The following is a 25,599-nucleotide window of genomic DNA, read 5'->3' as shown; positions in this document are numbered from 1 at the left end:
ACAGAGGACATGGAGATGGTTTAGATGGGTTATTATAATGTTTTGGAGGGGTGTTGGTCTCCAACACACAAGCGGCTTTTGTGGTTCCCCGGTTAACCGTTGGGGTATCAAACGGCCTCCAAATGGAACGAAATTTGACAGGCGGTCTACCGGTGGTGTACCAAGGCCACTTGACAAATCTTGGCCCATTCCGAGAACGTTTAATTCTCGCTCACGAAAAGAGACAAGAGAGGTGCGCCGGGTGCATGTGGGAGTGTCGGATTGCGAAACAGACAACGAGGAAAATGCTCGGATGCATGAGACAAACACGAATGCAAATGCGATGCACATGATGACATGATATGACATGCATGACATGAACAAAATGCAAAACAAAGACAAAACCCAACCACGAAGGTAATCTCATAACTTAAAGCCGAAAATGGCAAGAGTCGGAGTTAGAAATATGGCAAGTTACATCTGGGGTGTTACAACACTCCACCACTACGAGAGTATCTCGTCCCGAGATCTAGGACTGAAAGAACTCCGGATGTTCTAAACGGAGGTGATCCTCGTGCTCCCAGGTGGCTTCTCAGTCGGAATGGTGCGACCACTTCACTTTTAGGAATTTGATTGACTTGTTGCGAGTCTTGCACTCGGTTTCTTGAAGAATAGCAACGGGATGCTCATGATAAGACAGATCTTCTTGGAGATCAATCTCTTCGAAGATGATGGTGCGCTCAGGAGTCTTGAATCACTTGCAAAGTTGTGACATGTGAAACACATCGTGCACGTTTGCGAAGTTGGACGGAAGCTCGAGTTGATAGGCGAGATTGCCTCTTTTGCCAATTATCTTGAAAGGACCCATATATCTTGGGGCAAGCTTCCCTTTGATACCGAAGCGACGAGTACCTTTCATTGGAGAGACTCGGAGGTAGACATGGTCTCCGATCTCGAAAGCCAACTCACGGTGCTTGCTATCATAGTAACTCTTCTGGCGCGATTGCGCGGCTTTGAGACTTTCACAGATGACTTTACACATTTCTTCAGCTTCTGTGATTAAGTCATTACCAAGAAGTTGGCGTTCACCAGTCTCTGACCAATTGAGAGGAGTACGACACTTTCTGCCATAGAGAATTTCGAATGGGGCCTTTCCCGAACTCTCTTGGAAGTTGTTGTTGTAGGAGAACTCGGCATATGGAAGACAATCTTCCCACTTCATACCTAAGGAAATGACACAAGCCCTGAGCATATCTTCAAGGATTTGATTGACTCGCTCAACTTGTCCACTAGTTTGAGGATGGAAAGCTGTGCTGAAGCGAATGTTGGTGCCCATGGCCTTCTGGAAGGAGTCCCAGAATTTGGAGGTGAAAATGCTTCCATGATCCGAAGATATCAATTGCGGAATGCCGTGCAAAGAGACAATCATGGAGGTGTGTAGCTCTGCCAGCTGAGCTGCTATGATAGATTCTTTGATTGGAAGGAAATGAGCCACTTTTGTAAGCTTGTCGATGACAACTAAGATAGCATCATTTCCACGCTTGGACTTGGGAAATCCAGTCACGAAGTCCATCTCTATATGGTCAAACTTCCATTCTGGAATAGCAAGAGGTTGGAGGAGACCAGCTGGTCATTGGTTTTCTGCTTTCACCCTTCTGCAGACATCACATTCATTCATGAATTGAGCAATTTCTCGCTTCATTCGAGTCCACCAACACGACTCCTTGAGGTCATGGTACATCTTCGAACTTCCAGGATGAATGGATAGAAGGGACTTGTGCGCCTCATTCAATATGAATTTCCTTAGATCACCTTTAGGAACCACAATCCGGTCCTCGAAGAATAGAGTGTCTTTGTCATCAATGCGATAGCACATGTATTTGGGTTGGCTCTTGGCAATCCCATGTTTCACCTTCTTCACCGTGGTATCCAGAAGTTGTGCCTCACGAATTTGATCTTCCAAAGTAGGAGAGACTAGGAGGTTGGCAAGAAATCCTTAAGGAACAACTTGGAGGTTTAGTTTGCGGAAAGCTTCACAAAGGTCCAGTTGGAAGGCCTTGAGAATTAAGTTGTTGCAGTAAGCCTTCCTACTCAAAGCATCTACAATGACATTGGCCTTGCCTGGAGTATATTCAGTACTCGGATTGTATTCTTGAATCATTTCGACCCATCGAGTTTTCCTGAGGTTGAGGTTGGGTTGAGTGAAGATGTACTTGAGGCTCTTATGATCTGTGAAGATGTCCACTTTACTTCCCAACAAGAGATGTCTCCACGTTAATAATGCATGAACAACTGCCGCCAACTCAAGATCGTGAGTGGGGTAGTTCCTTTCGTTGGGTTTCAACTGACTAGAGGTATAAGCCACAACTTTCTTCTCTTGCATTAACACAGCGCCGAGACCTTGCAAGGAAGCATCACAGAAAACTTAGAATGGCTTGGATTCGTCAGGAGGAGTTAAGACAGGAGCTGTCACCAGCTTCTCTTTGAGGGTGTTGAAAGCAACGTCACACTGAGGTCTCCAGACATACTTGACATGCTTCTGGATGAGGTTGGAAAGAGGCTTTGCAACCTTAGAGAAATTCTCAACGAATCTTCGACAATAACTTGCAAGCCCAAGAAAACTGCGGAGCTGTTTGACATTCTGAGGAGGTTCCCAATTCACAATTGTAGACACCTTCTCGGGATTAACAGCGATGCCTTTGGCGGAGATGATATGACCAAGGTAAAGAACTTCATCAAGACAGAACTCACACTTGGAAAACTTCGCATAGAGTTGATGCTCTTTGAGTTTGTCAAGCACCAATCTCAAATGCTTGGCATGATCCTCCTTATTCTTGAAAAAGACCAAGATATCATCAAGATAGACCAGGACGATATCATTTGTGTACGGGTTGAAGATGAAGTTCATCATGCGAGAGAATGTTGGAGGATCATTGACAAGGCTGAAAGACATGACAGTATATTCATAAGAACCATAGCTTGTTCTGAATGCTGTCTTGGGGATATCTTGTTCACGAATGCGAATCTGATGATAACCCATATGGAGGTCAAGCTTGGAGAAAACTTTGGCACCTTTAAGTTGTTCGAATAGCTCATTGATGTTGGGAAGTGGATACTTGTTCTTTATTGTCTTCTTGTTCAATGGACGGTAGTCGACGCAGAGTCGTTCCATTCCATCCTTCTTCTTGACAAAAAGGACACCACAACCCCATGGAGATGAACTCGGTCTGATCAGACCCATACGCTCTTGTTCATCGAGTTGTTTCTTCAATTCCTTCAACTCCTCTGGTCCAAGCTTGTAAGGACGCTTGCAAACAGGTTCTGTGCCAGGCTCAAGATCGATAACAAATTCAACTGGTCGGTGAGGAGGCATTCCCGGAAGCTCTTCTGGAAAGACGTCTTGGTATTCGCAAACGACTGGAATCTAAGAGATGGCATTCAACTCGCCCTTCTCATTGAGAGAAAACAGTCGAATGGTTTCGTCCCGAGTGGCATAGATGATCACATCCTCAAAAGAGTGTGTCAATTGAATCTGCCTGGCAGCACAATCAAGCTGAGCCTTGTGCTTAGATAGCCAGTCCATGCCGAGAATTAGATCAATATCCGAGTCACCAAGAACAATTGGAGAAGACAGAAATCTACAGTTTCCCATCTTGATAGAAACATCCCGAACCATGGAGCTTGCGTTCATGCATTTACCCGGAGAGACAACTGATAACGATCTAGGCAAAACTTGGAAAGCCAACTCATGCTTAGATGCAAATGGTCTTGATATGAAACTAAGCGATGCACCAGTGTCAAAAAGAACTTTTGCAGGAAAGTCATTAACAGGAAGATTACCCATAATCACTTCTGAAGAATCCTCTGCCTGAGCTGCGTTCATCATGTTCACCTTTGCAAACTTGGAATTATGCTTGACCACTGCATTGCTGGAAGATCTTACAGGAGGAGGAGGAGGAGGAGGAGGCGTAAGGCACCTTTGGTTGAAGCACTTGTTTGCATAGTGCCCTTTCTGCTGATACTTGTTGCAAGTAACCTCTGAGAGTGGACGATGATAAGGAGCACTTGACCTTGGAGTTTGAGACTGAGCTTTGTTCTGATAGCCTGGGTTGGGTGGGTGGGAAGATCCATTCCCACCTTTGCTCTTCTGCTGGTACGGCTGGCGAAACAGATGAGGAGGAAACCAGAACTTCTGTTGCTTAGCTGCCACTTGTGATGAGGAAGAAGACTGAACTGCATCCCTGACTCTCTTCTTAGATGCCTCACACTTGAGCTGAGTAGCTTCTTGCTTTAGTGCCATGTTATAGAATTGATCGAACTTAGTCGGCTCAAGAAGCACGAGAGCTAACTGCAGATCTTCTCTGAGGCCACCTCTGAATTGATAGATCATACTCTTTTCGTCAAGAACGTCTTGTTTAGCGAAGCGAGCAAGTTTCTGAAACTGGATATTGTATTGGTACACAGACATGCTGGCTTGCTTGAGATTGTGGAACTCCTCATGCTTGCTCTCAGCCACACTTGGTGGGATGTCATGAGCTTTGAAGTCTCGGCAGAAATCATCCCAGGTAATCACACGACCTCCTCTGGAATCTCTATATTGTTGATACCACTCAGCAGCTTGGTCCTTGAGTTGAAACGAAGCAAACTTGACAAAGTCCTCAAGTCTGACATTGCTACATTCAAAATGTTTGCAGATTTCCACGAGCCATTCGTCGGCGTCTGTGGGCTCGGCACATTTCCTGAAAGACTTTGGCTGGTTTGCGAGGAACTGGTTGAGGGTAGCAAACTGAGGCTGATTCTTGCCTTGGCCTTGATTTCCTTGGTTGCCTTGACCTTGGTTGCGCTCTTGCAAAAATTGCATAAGCATCTGAGTGTTGGCATTGGTGGCTACCATGACAGCTTGCCATGCCTCCGGAGGTGGAGGCGGTGGCGGATTCTGACGCGTTGGAGGATCCATCCTGAAGAGGGTGACATCCGTTAGAATTTTTGAAAGGCAGATATTCAAGCTGAATCAAAGGATCAAAATTGCAACATAATAGTCTTAACATTCGAACAAGGACGGACAAATGAATTCCAAAGTAAATCATCACACGTCCATTAAGTTGAGAAGCCACTTAGATAAAAGGTAGATGAATAAAGCAACAAGGTACGAATATGAACAAATAAGTGGTAAGGATTACCCAATCACAAACCAAATATCTGCGGGAAGAAATACTAGAGCTACTAGAATTCCCACCTATAAAACTCCCAAAACTTTCTGGTTATGCAATCAGGTGTTGGGGATACAGGGGAAGCATAATATCTCACCCAAACTAACAATTCCTACACCCAGTTGTATCGATCCTTCAACACATAACCAAGAAACCTTCGGAAATCATGTACCTCAACCTTCGAAAAGCATCCATTATACGAGTTATGGCAATACTCCCGAACTCCCGCCCCAATACTGGGTGGCGTCGAGGTTATCTCACCAACAACTGCATAAAAGAGATTTTCGATGTCACCGAACTCTGGTATTCTAGAACTTCAACGATAAAATTGTGACGACAACACCTCGGAGCTCAACTCCCCAGGACACTGCCACAACCCCTAAATGTCAGGAGGCACCATGAACAATGTTCTCGTCACAAAACTATCGGAACGATTCCAAAATACCAGTGTGATCCTAAAAAAATCGTGAAATTTGAGGAGAAGGAAGTCAAAACTTCTACGTCACGAGGCCTCACCAGAGCGACGAAGGGACTGAGTAAAAAGAATCCAACTCTCTGATATATATAATCCTAAGACTCAAAACATTTTGTTCTAGACTCAACAACGTCAGCGATTCGATCAAGCAGGGGGCTCCTAAGTCGGGGATGGCTCTGATTACCAACTTGTAACACCCACAATGTGGCTATATCTGCCATGTGTCGGGGCACGACTTAGAGGCATAGCCGCATGGTAGGCTTGTCCTAAGAGGGGTAATCTTCACACATCCCATGTACTGAATAAGAAAGGGATAAAGAGTTGGCTTACAATCGCCACTTCACACAATACATAAATAATCCATACATCAACCAAGGTACAATCAAAGGTCCGACTACGGAACCAAAATAAAGGAAGACAACCCCAAAAGCTAGATCCCCGATCGTCCCAACTAGGCTCCACTACTGATCATCAGGAAACGAAACATAGTAACGACCCAAATCCTCGTTGAACTCCCACCTGAGTTCAGTAGCATCGCCTGCACTGGTATCGTCGGCACCTGCAACTGTTTGGAAGTATCCGTGAGTCACGAGGACTCAGCAATCTCACACCCGCGAGATAAAGACTATTTAAGCTTATGGGTAGTGATGAGGACATCAATACCATCATGGCAGGATCACAAGCCGACGAGACTGACTGGGAGAACATGACAAACAAAGAGTTACATGATAAGTTTCAGCAAATGATGAGTGGATGGGTGGAAGATGTGCTAAATAGATTTGAGGAGGCCATGGAGAAGATAGATGGCATTGAGAAGGTGTTCGAAACAAAGCTCGATAACAAGTTTAATGAATTGCTCACGCGTCTTCCACCGCCCGCTGCACCTATCGCACCTCTACAACAACAACAACAACAACAACAACAACAACAACAACAACAACCTCATCTTCCAAATCAAGTGGGACGAGCACAACGTGTTCCCATTGAGCCTGGTCAAACTTCTGGTGCTGCTGTACCTACTGTTGATGCTTCTATAGCTCCTGCTGCTACTGCAGAGGTGGAGGACCATTATGAGGATGAGGTTGATCAAAATCAGAACTACGTGCAACCACCAGCACCACCACCAGGTCGTCCTCATGCATATCATCGCAACGGTAGGGTTGCACCACCACCTGAGGTACGAGATCATGACCATCTTCCTAAACTGAAATTGAATATTCCACCATTTTAGGGTAGATATGTTCCTGATATATATCTTATTTTGTGTTTTGTGCTAACAAGCTATGCATTCCAGCTAACTCCATTCATCTTTTGTTGTTGCGGGAGGCACATGGAGGAGGATTAATGGGACACTTTGGCGTCAAGAAGACGAAGGATATACTTGCTACACATTTCTTTTGGCCAAAGATGAGACGGGATGTTGAGCGTTTTGTTGCTCGCTGCACTACATGTTAAAAAGCTATGTCACGACTCAATCCTCATGGTTTATATATGCCTTTGCCTGTACCTAGTGTTCCTTGGCTGGATATATCTATGGACTCTATTTTAGGTTTACCTCGAACAAAGAAGGAGAGAGATAGCATATTTGTTGTTGTGGATAGATTCTCGAAAATGGCACACTTTATACCATGTCATAAAAGCGATGATGTTGTTAATGTTGCTGATTTGTTCTTTCGTGAAATTATTCGCTTGCATGGTGTGCCAAATACTATTGCTTCATATCATGATACTAAATTTCTTAGCCACTTTTGGAGATGTTTATGGGCTAAGTTGGGGACTAAACTGCTTTTTAGTACTACTTGTCACCCCCAAACTGATGGACAAACTGAAGTAGTCAATAGAACATTGTCTACTATGCTTACGGCTGTTTTGAAGAATAATAAGAAAATGTGGTAAGAATGCTTGCCTCATATTGAATTTTTTTATAATCGTTCATTGCATTCTACTACTAAGATGTGCCCTTTTGAAATTGTGTATGGTTTCCTACCTCGTGCACCTATTGATTTGTTGCCTCTTCCATCTTCGGAGAAGGTTAATTTTGATGCTAAAGAACGTGTTGAATTGATTTTAAAAATGCATGAGTTAACTAAGGAAAACATTGAGCGTATGAATGCTAAATATAAACTTGCTGGAGATAAGGGTAGAAAACATGTTGTGTTTGCACCTGGAGATCTTGTTTGGTTACATTTGCGTAAGCATAGATTTCCTAATTTGCGCAAATCAAAGCTAATGCCACGTGCTGATGGTCCTTTTAAGGTGTTAGAGAAAATAAATAATAATGCATATAAGGTTGAGCTGCCTGTAGATTTTGGGGTTAGTCCCACTTTTAACATTGCGGATTTGAAGCCTTATTTGGGTGAGGAAGATGAGCTTCTGTCGAGGACGACTTCATTTCAAGAAGGGGAGGATGATGAGGACATCAATACCATTGTTACACCCACAGCCCCTGCTGCTATACATACTGGACAAATTACTAGAGCTCGCGCATGCCAATTAAATTATCAGGTACTTTCGTTTCTTGGTAATGATTCTAATGTTCACGAGAATATGATGCTTCCTAAATTGGATACATTTGTTTTTCTTACAAATGAAGGGCCTGGCATGGATAAAAGGGATGAACACTGGAGCAAGACCAAGCATGGAGATGGTGGCATGTGCAAGGGGATCAAGAACGGAGTTCCAAGTGATGATTTCAGGACTTTGAAGCCACCATAAGGAGTGCATGAAGCCTTGGACGAAATATACAAGATGCCACTTCATAAATTTCTTCCAGAGGCTATTCTAGGTGCTGCATCACCTTATTATTGGGCCAGGCCCATGTATTTTCGAAATACTTAAGTATAGGCTATTTTTAGAGGCCGTATGTGTGAGGAAACAAGAGTTAGGGTTGGTTTCGGACCCCTCCTCCAAGGGCCACGAAATCCCTCCCCCCTCTTCCTCCATATATACAGCCATTAGGGCGTCATTTAGACTTTGGGGTTTGTTTAGATTAAAAGTTTGCCATAGCTGCAACTTCGCGTACTTCGTTTGTGTTCAACGACTAGACCAAGACGTCAAAGAACCCCACCTTCATTAATAAAGCTTTCCTCTTTTATTCGCAATATCCATATTGCAATCTCAGTTTCTTGCTTGTTCTTCGTTTTCTCGCAGGAAATAGACCCTCGTGGTCAGGTTGATCGTGCTCCGGCGTGGTCAATAACCCTCGGAAGTTGGTTTAGCGATTGCTAAGGTGCTACGTCTTCGCACGTTCGTAGTCGGATCGTCAAAGTCGACTCCCACAGAAAATGATATCTATCTCATCGAAACATCGGGACACCTTCGCCTCTATCAGGTAGGAAAGGGTAATGAGGTGGAGCTGCAGCAAGCACTAGCATGTATGGTGGCTAACATACGCAAATAAGAGCAAGAAGAGAAGCAGCGCAACGGTCGAGAAGCTAGAAGTGATCAAGAAGTGATCCTGAAAACTACTTACGTTCAAGCATAACACAAGACCGTGTTCTCTTCTCGGACTTCGCCAAAAAGAGACCATCATGGCTACACACGCGGTTGAATCATTTTAATTAAGTTAAGTGTCAAGTTCTCTACAACCGGATATTAACAAATTCCCATCTGCCACATAACCGCAGGCACGGCTCTTGAAAGTTTATACCCTGCAGGGGTCTCCCAACTTAGCACATCACAAGCTCTCACGGTCAACGAAGGATATTCCTTCTCCTGGAAAGACCCGACCAGTCTCGGAATCTCGGTTACAAGACATTTCGACAATGGTAAAACAAGACCAGCAAAGCCGCCCGACTGTGCCAACAAATCCCGATAGGAGTTGCACATATCTCGTTCTCAGGGCACACTGAATTGTCCAAACTTCTGGTAGGCCAGCCCAGAGTTGCCCCTGGTGGCACCGGCGGTTGACAGGTTGGACCAACACTCAGAGGAGCACTGGCCCGGGGGTTTAAAATAAAGATGACCCTTGAGTCCGTGGAACCCAAGCAAAAAAGGCTTAGGTGGCAAATGTTAAAACCAAGGTTGGGCCTTGCTGGATAAGTTTTATTCAAAGTGAACTGTCAAGGGGTTCCCATAAAACCCAACCGCGTAAGGAACACAAAATCAAGGAACATAACACCGGTATGACGGAAACTAAGGCGGCAAGAGTGGAACAAAACACCAAGCAAAAGGCTGAGCCTTCCACCCTTTACCAAGTATATAGATGCATTAAAGTAAATAATAGATAATAATGATATCCCAACAAAAACCATGTTCCAACATGGAACAGACTTCAACTTCACCTGCAACTAGAAACGCTATAAGAGGGGCTAAGCTAAAGCGGTAACATAGCATAACAATGGTTTGCTAGGAAGGTGGGTTAGAGGCTTGACATGGAAATATGGGAGGCATGATATAGCAAGTGGTAGGTAGCGCGACATAGCGATAGAACGAACAACTAGCAAGCAAAGATAGAAGTGATTTCGAGGGTATGGTCATCTTGCCTGCAAAGTTCTCAGAGTCGTCAAAAGCTTGATCCTCGTTAGAGTACTCAACAGGTTCCTCGTCATGTACTCGTATCCTGGCTCTACCCAAGGCAAGAACACAAGCAATGGAACAACAATCAATCACGGTGGAATGCACAAGCAACATGATGCAATACATGGCATGATATGCGAGATGTGATATGCAATGCATATGCGTGGTCCAAAAGGGAAAGAAAGATAAAAGCATCAACTTGGCGAACCAATTATGCCGCTGGAAAGATGAGATGATTTCGGTTGAAATCGATATAAAGATCACCGGAAACGGATGCACGGTTTGCAAATGGCAAGCAAAACAAGGATGACGCAAAACTGTGATTAACAGCACGATGCCATCTAGAATGCAACCAGAAACTATATATGAACACTGAGCTACGGCTAAATCACACCAGAGCAGGTTCAAATAAGCATGGCAAAAGTGCAAAAGATATCAGCTTCACAAACTTAGTGAAAATACTAACATGTCAAAACAACATCAGGAAGCACTGTTTCGAGTAAGCAAACAACATGCTACGGGAATATATCACAACAAACAAAGGCATGGCATGATTCTACTAAAAGCATAGAACAGAAGTCCCTTACTAATCATGAGCCAAAAAGGCACAGAAGATATGATGGCACCCTTGTAAACATAACAAGTTTTATTAACAATTTCAAACTTAGCAGAAAAATAGAGCATAGCACAAATAGATTCACAATATCAACTTTGCGAGCTCATGCCACTCATAACAAAGCATGGCATGACAAAACAAGCATACCAACAGTAAGAAGATATGTTCATAAAGCTAACAATGGCAAGATTAAGTTAATATGGTGCATCAATCACTAGCAACAACCATGACAATTTTGATTAAGATGTTAACATTCTTCCAGGAACATTTTACAGCAAACGTAGAGAAAGAAAAAGACATGCTAGGGCACTCCGTAATTGCAAACAGGGGCATGGATGGATAGAGCATAACCACGTGGTCAACACAACCGTACTGAAGCATCTCAAAATAAGCATGGATCTCACTGTAGCATCAAGTTTACATGGCATCAAAATAACAGAAGGAAAAGACTTAGCAAAATCCTATGTCCCAGAAAACAGCAACATTGTGGAGCCTACTTTGCATGCTTGTGCTAGTCACCACATAGATCACAAAAATACAAGGTTTGCACCTCTGTGAAGATGGCATGTTGTAGTTCAAAATTCATGTAGACCACATGCTCATATGATGCACACATCAAATGCAACAAAAATGACAAAACACCATGATCTGATAAGAACCAGCAGTTAACATTTTGTAGCACTCTTGCAATGATGATAATGGCATCATAACGGACAGCAACATGCAAGGAAATGCTACTGGCATGAAGAGCTCAACGAGACGAACAATTGGATATATCATATGCATGATTTGGAGTTACGTTCACCGAGATATGACAGGTAAAGGAGGCATAAAAATGTAACGGGATTTCGGGACATGGAGAAAATCATCACCTCCGAAACAGATATAGGGTTTCGGCACGTGGATCAAGGTTCGTTGGAGTCATCACCGGAGTTGAAGGAGGAGGGCCGGCGAGGGTCGGGGCACCGGATCCGGTCCGGCCCGACCGGATCTGCGGCGAGGCGGCAGCGGTTGCGGTCGAGGTAAACCTTGGGCGACGCGCACGGGAGGGCGGTGGGTCGGGTGGCGTGCCGCGGCGGCGACGGGTGGCGGCCGTAGGCGGGAGGCGGCGGGCGCGGCGAAGGGTGGCGGCACGGGGCACGGGTGGCAGAGATGCGGGCCGGGAGGGCCTCCCGCGAGGTCGGGTGGGCTGGCGGTCGCTGACGTGTCCAGCGCGGAGAGGGAAGGTGGATATGGTTTGGACTGCGCGAAAAATTGGAGGGGAACACATATTTATAGGTAGAGGGAGTTTGGAGTGTCCAAATGAGGTGTAGTTTTCGCCCACACGATCGTGATCCGACGCAGAGGACATGGAGATGGTTTAGATGGGTTATTGGGCTGTTTTGGAGGGGTGTTGGGCTGCAACACACAAGAGGCTTTTGAAGTTCCCCGGTTAACCGTTGGGGTATCAAACGGCCTCGAAATGGAACGAAATTTGATAAGCGGTCTACCGGTGCTGTACCAAGGCCACTTGACAAATCTCGGCCCATTCCGAGAACATTTAATTCCCGCTCACAAAAAGAGACAAGAGGGGTGCGCCGGGTGCATGTGGGAGTGTCCGATTGTGAAACGGACAACGGGGAAAATGCTCGGATGCATGAGACGAACACGAATACAAATGCAATGCACATGATGACATGATATGGCATGCATGACATGAACAAAATGCAGAACAAAGACAAAACCCAACCACGAAGGGAATCTCATAACTTAAAGACAAAAATGGCAAGAGTCAGAGTTACAGTCCCACCAAGGATAGAACTACATATTGACACACTTTTGCAAGGTGGATATCATTACATTGAACCATTACATAATAGTTGGGATACATACAAGGCATACAAATGCCGCAAGAATACATCATACATAGAACAACATGCGACTACGGATGAAACACAAATAGAAACTCAAATGACATCCACCCTGCTAGCCCAGGTTGCTGACCAGGAACCTAACCCAAGATCAAAGAAGAAGAAGAAGAACTCCAAGACAAGCAAACATCGCTCTCCCATCATGAGCATCGCACACCTGTACCTACAACTGTTGATGTAGTAATCTGTGAGCCACAAGGACTCAGCAATCCAATTACAATGGGTATCAAGACTAGCAAAGCTTAATGGGTAAGGAAGGGTTAAGGTGGTGAGGTTGCAGCAGCGACTAAGCAATTTATGGTGGCTAACTTACGAGTACAAGAGTAAGGTGAGAAACTAGGCAAACGGTCACAAAACTAGTAGTGATTAATAAGTGATCATGAACTACTTACGTTCAAACATAACCCCACTGTGTTCTCCCCTCGAACTTCCCTGAAAAGAGACATTCACGGTTACGCAATGCGGCTAGTGTATTTTAACTAAGTTTACTTCAAGTCCTCTAAACCGGATATTAACAAATTCCCATTTGCCACATAACCGCGGGCATGGCTCTCGAAAGTTTAAACCCTGGAGGGGTGTCCCAACTTAGCCCATGACAAGCTCATGGTCCGAGGAGACAATCCTCCATCGCGGGACCCTCCGATCAGACTCGGAATCCCGGTGCACAAGACATTTTGACAATGGTAAAACAAGTCCAGCAAAACCTCCCGGCGTGCCGATGCCCGGATAGTAGCCGCGCGTATCTCGTCTCAGGCCACGTCCGGATGGGATATCCTACGAGTAAAACTAGCCCTCGTTTCCCGAGGTGGCCCCGCAGTCTACCCGTTTGGGACCAACACCATCAGCACTGGCCCCCCTGCTATGTAGAAAATCCTCGGGTTCATGACGCCCTATGCCAATTAATTATTAGGTTCAAGTATTATTATGGCAAATGTTAAAACCAATGTTGGGCCATGTTGGAAGAGTTCTATTCAAAGCGAACTGTCAAGAGGGTCCCATACCCCTCACCATGTTAGGGACGCAAAAGTAAGGAACATAACACTGGTATGACGGAAACTAGGGCGGCAAGAGTGGAACAAAACAACAGGCATAAGGTCGAGCCGTCCACCCTTTACCAAGTATAAAGATGCATTAATTAAATAAGAGATATTGTGATATCCCATGATATCCATGTCCCAACATGGAACAACCTGCAACTGCACCTGCAACTAGCAACGCTATAAGAGGGGCTGAGCAAAGTGGTAACATAGACAAATGACGGTTTGCTAGGAAAGGTGAAAAGGTTAGAGGCTATCATGGCAATTGGGAGGCTTGATAAACAAGTGGTAGGTAGTGTGACATAGTTATAGCATTGAAACAACTAGCATAGCAAAGATAGTAGTGAGATCCAAGGTGACGGTCCATGAAGAAGACGATCCCATGTAGTCGAATGAATCCTCACAATCGCAACGAAACAGGAACTGTCGAGAAGGAGCACAACCGGAAAGAAGCAAGCTACATGGTAAACACACAACACATAAATAAGACAAGATGCTCAACCAAGTATGATGCATGACAAGCCTATATGATGCTACTCATGGCAAGAGATGATGCATACAAGAACAACACATCAAAGCAAGTTTAAATGAGGCCGCAAACAACATATATCAATTCCGGTAAGTCCTCATATGCAAATTTCGAAATTGGTCCAGATCTGAACAAAACATTATGTTAATGTTGTTAAACATCACGATAAAGTGCACCAAGATAATCTACACGGTTTTCTAGTCAAGTTACATATAAAGTTCGTTTAATTCGGAGCTACGGCCTAGAATATATAAGCAAAACAAGTTAAACATAACAATGATGCAAAATGCATTAAAACAACATCACAAACACTCCAAAACATGGACGCAACAAGGTAACATGATACTACATGCAAAACTAAGCAAGTTTCATATAAAGCATGCTCAAAACGACGCAATGGTTCAACACATACACTCAATACAAGTTTCAGACGCAATCTGCTCAAAACAGCAACTAGTCACTTTGCAATCAAGGAAACAACATGCTACAGGAAACATATGGACACAAACTTGACATGCACTCAAAGTACAGATTACATGATCCAAATAACATTAAGGTTCAAGTTCATAGGCGTCAGGATTAATCCAACATGATCAATGCAAAAAGCAACTTAATAACACAGATTATGACTTGGTGAAAAACAGAGCATGTGCATGAGCAGAAATAACATGTTGACATGTTGGAGGCATGAAACAATGATGATATGATGCAAGATCATGGCAAACAAAAGCATGGCATTAAAGTACAGGTTAAACATGGAAAAACATGATTACTAAGCATCTCCATATGAGCCCTAGATCAACGGCAATCAACAAGACAAGATGCAACATGATATAAGCTGATTCTCAGGCTTAGGAAAACTGGGAATGCAAGCAATAACATTATGATGCTACCTTTGGAGGCACATAACATCAAGCATAGAAACTTTAATAATGATGTAAAATACATGGGCATGTTGTAGACATGATATACTTCAACTTAGTCCATGGGCACAAGTTCATATGAAGCATGGAGTAATTACTATGATGCTTATAAAAAGGAACATGATGGTAACAGGTTGACAGATTTAGCATGATGGCAACTTGAGAACAAGAAAGAGACAAACTATAGGAAGCTATATGGAAACCAAGGGCATGGAATCAAAGTACACATAACAAAGAGCAAATAACATCAAGGCATCATAAACACATGTGTCGTGGAATTGTCACGGCAGATGTCCTAGTGGAAGGACTTAGTCGTAGGGCCATCGCAACTAGGAAGCTTAAAGGGGTTAATCGGGACAAAGGACACGAGAGATTTTATACTAGTTTGGCCCCTTACGATGAAGGTAAAAGCCTGCGTCTAGTTGTGTTGGTATTGCTGGGGTTTCGATCACCAAGAGGCTAGGTCGCCAGCTTGGCTCTCGATCTGTTGTCTCTTTTCCTAAGCCGCCATCGGGTCATCCCCTTATATACACGGGTTGACGCCTGGTGGCCTACGGAGTCCTGGCCGGCTCATAAAACGTGTCCGGCTCGGTAACTTCTTTTACATGCCTTTATTTACAAGTCTTCCCTTATATATGGCGGTTTACAATATTGGGCCTTAAGCCGCCTCCGGGCCTTTAGGCCTTCTATAAGGTTTAATAAACTATCGTCTTGAGTGTTTACTGGGCTTCCTTCGTGACCCGCCATTAGGGTTGACCCGGCCCCTCCTGGGCGGGTCATAACTGATAGTTATATCCCCAACATTAGGCCCTAGGTTGACTTCGAACTTTGTTCTTTGTCAATCTTCAATACTTAGACAAAATCCATCTTCTTATCCTCGCAGAGGTTTTTGTAATCCTCCATGAAGTCATCTCTGGAAAACACAAAAAACTTTTACGATGTCATCTCCCAACGGATCTTCATCTTTAATGCCTTCCGAGAATCGAGGCATCCATCTAGTTAGATAACCATTATTCAGCTCTTCCTCGATTTTCGCGCCCGTCTGTTTGCTTATTTCCTTATAAATAGGCACGCCCCGGTCTTTTCTCATTCCTCTCTCTTCTTCATCTTCTTCCTCTCGCAACTCCACTGCAGCTCGAGACCCGCCGTCATCGCAGAGCACCTCGTTGCCGACCTTGGCCGTTGCATCAACCAGACCTGGTTCAGAGAAGGGCGGCGATCTTCCTTGGAGGATCTGTAGTCGTAAGTTCTCATTCTCTTGTTCCTCAGATCTGCATTCAAAGCTTCTACGTTTTCCTCATGTTCTTCATAGTTCTTCGCGTTTTCTTCGTAGTCCTTCCACTGCCTCCTCCTCTTGATCCAAAAGAGATGTATGTTTGAGCGGTAGTTGTTTGGTGCCTACTTTTGACATTAGTAGATCCCTTTTTCTGGTACAAGATCCACATTTAGAACTGATGAACTCATCTGAGCTGTATTTTTAGGTCTAGGAATTTTTTTCATTTTGAATGGCCATTTGATCCATATTGATATCCAGAAGTTAAGAAACTTGTTTGTCTCCATACTTAACCAATTCCTGCTGCTGGTATTTCTCAAATGTCTGTAGTCATGACGGCTTACTGTGCCAGCTTACTTTTCCTTATATGACATTAGCCCTTAATTAAGCCGCCATTACTCCCCTGTATCAGCTTGTACTTTCATCATATTTATTGAATTGAACCGGCATGTTACCTTCCTTTCAGTATGTTTTTGAACACCATGCCGTCCAAAACGCCGACTGTCTGCAACTGGGTTCCCTCAACCGTAACTGAGGAACGTTTGAAGGAGTTCTTCTCCATAGGATTTTTGCCAGGAAAAAATGTCATGTCTTACCGTGCACCTGACCCGGACGAAGAAGAGCCCAATCCAGAAGATGGTGAAGTCATTGTCTTTACTGACCACATGAACCGTGGCTTTTCACCGCCTGGCTCAAAGTTCTTCAGAGATGTCCTCCATTTTTTCAAACTCCACCCTCAAGATATCGGGCCCAATTCCATATCCAATATCTGCAACTTCCAAGTGCTCTGTGAGGTGTACCTTCATGAAGAGCCGACCGTGGAACTGTTTAGAGATTATTTTTATCTGAACCGGCAGAACGAGTGCACCAACGGCCTTAGCTTGGAGCTTGGAGGCATCTCAATTCAGCGTCGGCAGGGTGCTGTCTTCCCCCTCATAGTATTGACGAGTCATCCAAAAGACTGGAATCAGACTTGGTTCTATTGTCAAGACACTTCACCAACAAATGAGAAGCCACTACCGGGTTATCACGCCGAGCGTCTTGACTCCAAATTCGTGCTCCCTGACAAGCTTACTGCTGCCGAATGCAAGAAGCTGATCCCATCAATTAAAAGGATTAACGCCTTATTAGGGAACGGCTTAACCGGAGTTGACCTGACCCGCTGCTGGATATCATGGCGGGTTATCCCTCTAAGCCGCTGATCAAAACTGATGTGTGAATATGGTGGAGGCCCAAATGATTCTCTTCGTCATAGCTCCGTCCAATTACCCGAAGAAGATATTGTTGCAATGTCAACCCTTCTAGTAAACGGCAAATACGAAGACTGCAGTAAGGTCGGGTTAAATCCCTTCTGCAAACTTAACCCGACGCCAGAGGTAAAGAACCTTTGATTCCTTTGTATTTTCCCAGCCGTCTTAAGTACTTGCTTGATCTTTCATCTTTGTTTAATCATCTACAGGCTAGATCTGATTTCTGGAAAGCCAAGTATGACCACGAAGCCACCAAGAAGGCTAGAGCCACTGCTATCAACACCAAGAAAACGACCCGGCGGTCCAAAAAGAAGAAAAGTACCGCTGAGGATATGATGAAGCTTGATGATACTTCTGAGTCGGAGGTAGCCCTTGACTCCCTTGGCCAACTTTTTAATAATCTTATTAACACTGATCATTGCCAGGACGACACAGGGGCCAGTCAGGCCGTGGAAGAAGAGGTAACTATTTCCTCTGACTCAGCCCATTTGCCAAGAAAGGAACTTCGAGTCGTAACCCGGAAAGTAAGGTTTTCACACCCTTTGGCTTATCTGGATCCTCATTTTCTTTTGAAAAAGCAGCAACATGAGAGCCGCCGTCAGACCCGGAATGATGATGAACCGCCTGTTGTTCTTCAACAGACTCCTCAAAAACGCCAGAATGAGGTTTATTTCTTTGTCTTTGACTTTCTGTTAATGGATCTTCTCCCTTGCATTACTTACTTTGTTTTATCTTTGCAGGAGGTGTCTCACTCTTCGGGCGACTCGTCTCAGACCTAATTTCCAGCTTTCAAGACTGCCCGTGGGTAAGAAAGAACCCTTTTTCCTCCATGCTTTTCAAATTGTATCTTTATACTGATAGTGTCATAACATTTCTTTTAGTGGTCAAGCTAAGTCCAAGAAGGCCAAGGTGGCTAAACCAGTGGAAGACCCGCCAGTCCTGGCGCCTGAACCGGCCATGCCACCTTCTCCCCCTCCTACTGAAGCTCCAGAAGATCCGGCCGCCAATGCTGAATTAAATCCTCCTGAGCCATCAGCCGACAATACCACCGTTAACCCTTCTGCCACTTGTCCATCCAGCTCGGCTAACCCGCCATCACCGTCCGCTCAAGACGTTCTGATCACTGGGAGCCGCTTCGTTGAGCCGGGGAATCCCACTGTGTTGGATCGTCATACTGTGAAATAAGAGGCGCTGGAGAGACAAAAGTGTGTTTTGATATTTCGCATTATGGCCATCTGAATGCCAACGATATATTATCCGGCTATCTCAGCCATGTGCACTCCAGCCGCGACTCAGAGATCGAAATGGTCAAGCAGTTGCAGCTAAAATATGAGGTATATTCTTTCGGCTTACTTATATTCTGACAGCCCCCAAGTCTTCAGATTGTGGGAAAACCGGAATGATTTGTAGACTTTATGATATAGGCTAAGACTGTACCTTTAGATTTTCCTGAAATCCAATAAAATTTGAACAAAACTTCACCTGTAGTCCCCAAGGGCCGGTTCATTTAACCATAAATGAACCGGTACTTTGAATTTCATAACTGTCTTGTACCGAACCCAACAAATATTGTAATCCGGCTTAACCTTGAGAAACTTTGCTGAATATCATACATTAGCCCCCAAGTGCCAAGTGTTGTTACTTTGTAAAGTATTTGGGACTTGAAGTATTTAGAGTCATAAGAAATTGTTTTGGCATACATTAGCCCCCCAAGTGTCAAGTGGTTTTGTAATGCAAAAGTACTTGAGACTTGAATCTTGACTTTTGGACTTCAATTGAGACCTTGATACATCTGTGTACATTTTGTAGAATGCTTTATCTGAATTGAGCTTGCAATTAAGTGATGCGAAGACCCAGCTGGCGAATTAGGAAGCAGAAATCAAGTCTGCTGTCTCCAAACTGCAACTGAGTCTTGCCGAGATGGAAAATTTGAAAACCAGCTTGACTATCAAGAAGAAAAACTGGGCTGAGGAGAAAACACTGTTAACACAACGCCTCGAAAAGGCAGAAGCAGCTCTTGAGTAGGTTACTACAGAGCTGACCGGTTTAAAGAACCGGGTATCTCAAATGGTGTTCGCCATCTTTGGTAAGCCATCTGTACTGACTTTTCTTACCTTCTTTTGACCCGGAATGCAAACCGCTAGCTGACCATTTGTGTTCAAAACATGTTCAAGCCCATGAAGCAAGAATCTGAGTCAAGACAACGTGACGAAGCTGAAGGCGGTTTATACCTTAGTAGAGCAGTTGTACATTGGCGCACAACAAGCACTTGCCGCTATCTCTCCTGTCAATCAACGACCCAACTGGCTCAGTGATGTCTTAAAGAAGCTATCAATCTTACCCGCTAGGTTCCAAGAAGTCAAGCGCTCCTGTGCTAGAGCCGGGGCTTTAACTGCCCTAAGCCGCTCCAAGGCTTGGGTGCCAGATCTAGACCTGGAAGATGTAGCCAGGGGGTACCCCACGGTAAAGGAAGACGGGTCACCGTTTGAACAGGATGACTTTGTCACTTGCATGAGGGAGGTGTGACCTTAGGCCACCATTCTTGGAGATGAAACAAATATTGATAAATACCAGCCGGGTTTTGACTTGGACAATAAGAAGATGGCGACTCCCTCCTACAAAGTGACCGACCTTATCCCGCCGGTTCGTCAACATACTTTTGCTCCGAATTGATCCAGCCGACTTGATTGATGAAGAAGCAGAATTTACTGCTGTAGACGGTTTTGACTGGTCAAAACCTAACTTCCAATTAGCAAAAGGCGGTGAACCAGCGAGGGAGGAGTGAAGACCATCTTCATGGGTTTTTAAAAATCCTTGTAATAGATTAGTTGTGAAAACACTGCATAATTTGCCTATGCCATCGCGCATAAGACACCGTTTGTGATTCTGTATTTGCTGATGTTAATATATGCATCATATTTATGGTTGTCCCTGCAATATTTCCACTTTGTACCTGTAGATAAAAGGGAAAACTCGCTTGGAGGCATAGTACCGAATGGGTCAGAACACCCGGTTTATAGCCAATATTTTTATCATAATAGAAAATAGAACCAGGCATAAAAAAGAAAACAATGGTTGAAAGATCCTTTGATTAATACCGAAGGAAACTGTTCATAAACAATAGCCATACATGTATGTTTGACCTCCGGACCACCGGTTCATACGACCCGGGTGATGAGGTTGATAATCAAGTCTTTGCGAGAAGTCAATGCTTCTGAATACCTGATGATTATCATGCCCTGGCGGCTTGTTGTCAAATAGTCAAGCCGGTGAAAAGACCATGATTGATTATTTTGAAATTGAGACAACAAAAAACCGATAAGACAAATAACAGGTGGTAAACAACATTAGCCTTGTAACTAAAGGTTGGGGTTTCTGATTCGAATCCGATCAGTAAACCGGACCAAAGGGGTTAAGCTAAGGTTCGAATACGACCATATAGCCCCCAGTGACTTTGGCGTTGCACCGATCAAGAGGGTACCGACAGCTATGTTCTCTTTGGTTCGAATACGACCTATGTTTGAACAAGAAGCCCCCAAATGACCTTGAGAGGTTTTTAACGACCCTGGTTTGAATACGATCCAAGTCGGACCCAAAAGGGGTTAAACTGTGATTCAGATACGATCAAGAAGCCCCCTAGTGAGTTTGGCTTTGAGCTGATCAAAAGGGTTACGACAGTTATGTTCTCTTTGGTTCGAATACGACCTATGTTTGAACAGGAAGCCCGCAAGTGACCATGATAGTTGCAGCTAGATTCGAATATGATCATAAGCCGGACCAAAAAAGGTTAGACTTGATTCAAATGTGATCAGTTCCTTAATAGTCATTCGAAATAGTAGTAAAAAATAATAAAGATGTGTAATCTTTCTAAAAAGAAAAGAGACCGATGGTCCTGCTTTATTACTTATCATAGTATATACAACCTCAAAGTATGTACATGATGAGAGCCGGTGGCTCAGGTGTAGTATGGCCGGAGTTGAGCAATGTTCCATGGCCGGCGGGTCTCCTCTTCCGACTTACGTGAGTCTTTGTGCTCTCGAACGTCAATGAGGTAATAGGACCCGTTGTTTAAGTTCTTGATGACCACAAAGGGTCCTTCCCAAGGTGGGGATAGCTTGTGTGCATCTGATAGGTCCTGGATGAGCCGGAGCACCAGGTCACCTTCTTGAAAAGTCCTGGACTTAACCCGGCGGTTGTGATAACGCCGCAGGTCCTGTTGATAAATTGTTGATCGAGCCGCTGCTAAGTCTCTTTCCTCATCTAACAAGTCAAGTGCATCCTGTCTGGATTATTTATTGTTAGCTTCAACATAAGCCGCCACGCGGGGCGAGCCATGACGGATGTCACTAGGAAACACCGCTTCCGCTCCATAAACCATGAAGAAAGGTGTATAACCTGTAGACCTGTTAGGGGTGGTGTTGATACTCCACAGCACTGAGGGAAACTCCTCTACCCCACAACCCGGTGTTAGCTGCAAGGGAACCATAAGCCGGGGCTTGAGACCTTTTAAGATTTCCTGATTTGCCCTCTCAGCTTGACCATTGGATTGAGGATGGGCTACAGAAGAAACATCAAGCCGAATATGCTCATGCTGATAGAACTCCTCCATAGCCCCTTGGCATAGATTAGTGCCATTGTCAGTGATAATGCTGTGTGGAAAACTGAAACGGAGGATCACCTTTTTCATGAACTGAATCGATGTGGCCGCGTCACACGTACTCACTGGTTCTGCCTCAACCCACTTTGTGAATTTGTTAACTGCCACTAAAAGATGTGTCTTTTTATCCTTAGACCTTTTGAAAGGTCCAACCATGTCAAGCCCCCAGACCGCAAACGGCCAAGTGATGGGAATCATCCGCAGCACTTGAGCCGGCACATGTGCTCATCGTGCGAATTTTTGACATCCATCACATCTACTGACAAGATCTTCTGCATCAGCGTGAGCCATCAACCAATAAAAACCATGACGAAAGGCCACCAGAGATTTTGACCCGGCGTGATGACCACAATCACCTTCATGGATCTCACGAAGTATTTCTTGGCTTTCTTAAGGGGAAACACACCGCTGAAACGCTCCAAAGACACTGCGATGGTATAGTTCTCCGTCAGAAATCGTCATTGACTTACACCGCCGGGTTATCTGTCGGGCTAGGGTCTCATCCGCTGGCAGCTCGCCCCGTGTCATGTAAGCCAAGAACGGTGCTGTCCAATCTAGGATGATGTGAAGAGCTGCCACCAACTGCGCCTCCGGGTTAGAAACGGCTAGATCTTCTTCTGTAGGTAACTTAACAGACGGGTTATGCAAAACATCCAAAAAGGTGTTAGGTGGCACCGGCTTACGCTGAGATCCCAACCGGCTTAAAGCATCAGCCGCTTCACTCTTCCTACGGTCAATGTGCTCCACCTGATAACCTTTAAAATGCACTGCAACATCATCAACTTCACGGAGATAAGCCGCCATGAGAGGATCTTTGGAATCCCACTTGCCTGACACCTATTGAGCTACCAAATCTGAGTCGCCAAGACACCGGACCCGGCTCAAGCTCATCTCTTTAGCCATTCGAAGACCATGGAGAAACTCCTCATATTCCACTGCGTTGTTAGTGCAAGGAAACATCAGCTGCAACACATAACAAAATTTGTCACCTCGAGGGGAGGTTAAAACAACTCCAACCGCCGAGCCTTCCAACTTTCAGGACCCATCAAAGTGAATAGTCAAATATGTGTTGTCAGGTTTCTCCTCCGGCATCTGCATCTCTGTCCAGTCATTAATAAATAAACTAGTGCTTGAGACTTGATCGCGGTACGTGGCATATACTTCAACCCATGAGACCCAAGCTCAATGGCCCACTTGGCGACTCGTCCAGTGGCTTCTCTATTTTGAATGATGTCTCCCAAAGGAGCAGAGCTAACCACAGTGATTGGGTGACCCTGAAAGTAATGTTTGAGCTTCTGGCTCGCCATGAATACCCCATATACGAGCTTCTGCCAATGTGGATATCTTTGTTTGGATTCAATCAACACCTCACTAACGTATTAAACCGGTCGTTGAAACGGATGTTCCTTGCCAACCTCCTTGCGCTCCACCACAATTGCCACACTAACAGCTCGTGAGTTGGCGGCTACGTATAACAATAGCGGCTCTTTCTCAACTGGAGCAGCAAGGACCGGCGGCTCAGCAAGCTGTCTCTTCAGATCCTTGAACGCAGAGTTTGCAGCATCGCTCCAAACAAAATCATTCGTTTTCTTCATCATCTGATACAAAGGCATCGCCTTTTGTAACACCCTCGATGCGACTATAGCTCCCACGTGTCGAGGCACGACTTAGAGACATAATCGCATTGAAGGCATATGTCGCAAGTTAGGCAATCTTCACAACATCCCATGTAATAATAATAATAGGGGAGATAACATAGTTGGCTTACACTCGCCACGTCAATCAAGTACATAAATAACATTACATCATCCATACACTCAAGGCCCGACTACGGCGCCAAAATAAAAGAGAACCCAACATACGACAACGGTCCCGTTCACCCCCAACTGGGCAGCACTACTGATCATCGGGAAAGGAAACGTAGTATCGTTGAGAGTCTTCGTCGAACTCCCACTTGAGCTCGTACGTGTCTCCCGGAGCGGAATCATCAGGCCCTGCATCTGGTGTAATAGTAATCTATGAGCCACAGGGACTCAGCAATCTCGCACCCTCGCGATCAAGACTATTTGAGCTTATAGGTAAGGCAAGGTAAAATATGAGTGGAGCTGCAGCAAGCGACTAGCTAGTGTGGTGGCTAACTTATTCGCAAAAGAGAGCGAGAAGAGGAGGCAAAGCACGAGCGAGAAGCTAGAGAACAACCTGCGCAAACATTACTCCAACACCGTGTCCACTTCCCGGACTCCGCCGAGAAGAGGCCATCACAGTAACACACTCAGTTGATTCATTTTAATTAAATCAAGGTTCAAGTTGTCTACAACCGGACATTAACAAATTCCCATCTGCCCATAACCGCGGGCACGGCTTTCGAAAGTTCAATCCCTGCAGGGGAGTCCCAACTTAGCCCATGACAAGCTCTCACGGTCAACGAAGGAATAGACCTCCTCCCAAGACGTTCTGATCAGACTCGGTATCTCGGTAATTCAAGACACTTCGACAGGTTAAAACAAGACCAGCAACACCGCCCGAATGTGCCGACAAATCCCGATAGGAGCTGCACATATCTCTTTCTCAGGGCACACTCAGATAAGCAATCCGTACAACTAAAACCAGCCCTCGAGTTTCCTCGAGGTGGCGCTGCAAGGGGCTCTAGTTTGGACCAACACTCAGAGGAGCACTGGCCCGGGGTTAAAATATGATGACCCTTGAGTCTGCAGAACCCAAGGGAAAGAAAAGGCTAGGTGGAAAAAGGTAACACCAAGGTTGGGCATTGCTGGAAAAGCTTTAATCAAGGCGAAATATCAAGGGGTTCCCATTATAACCCAACTGCGTAAGGAACACAAAATCCGGGAACATAACACCGATATGACGGAAACTAGGGCGGCAAGAGTGGAACAAAACACTAGGCGAGAGGCCGAGCCTTCCACCCTTTACCAAGTATATAGATGCATTAAGATAACATGGCAATATAATGATATCCCCAACAAGTAAATAAATGATGTTCCAACAAGGAACGGCCTCCAATCTTCACCTGCAACTAGCAACGCTATAAGAGGGGCTGAGCAAAGCGGTAACATAGCCAATTAACGGTTTGCTAGGACAATGGTGGGTTAGAGGTTTGACATGGCAATTTGGGAGGCTTGCAAGCAATTGGTAGGCATCGTAGCAATGGCATAGCAAAAGAGCGAGCAAACTAGCATAGCAAAGATAGTAGTGATTTCGAGG

This window comes from Triticum dicoccoides, chromosome 3A (genome assembly GCF_002162155.2).
Source record: "Triticum dicoccoides isolate Atlit2015 ecotype Zavitan chromosome 3A, WEW_v2.0, whole genome shotgun sequence".
NCBI lineage: Eukaryota > Viridiplantae > Streptophyta > Magnoliopsida > Poales > Poaceae > Triticum > Triticum dicoccoides.
This window is presented reverse-complemented; position numbering follows the sequence as displayed.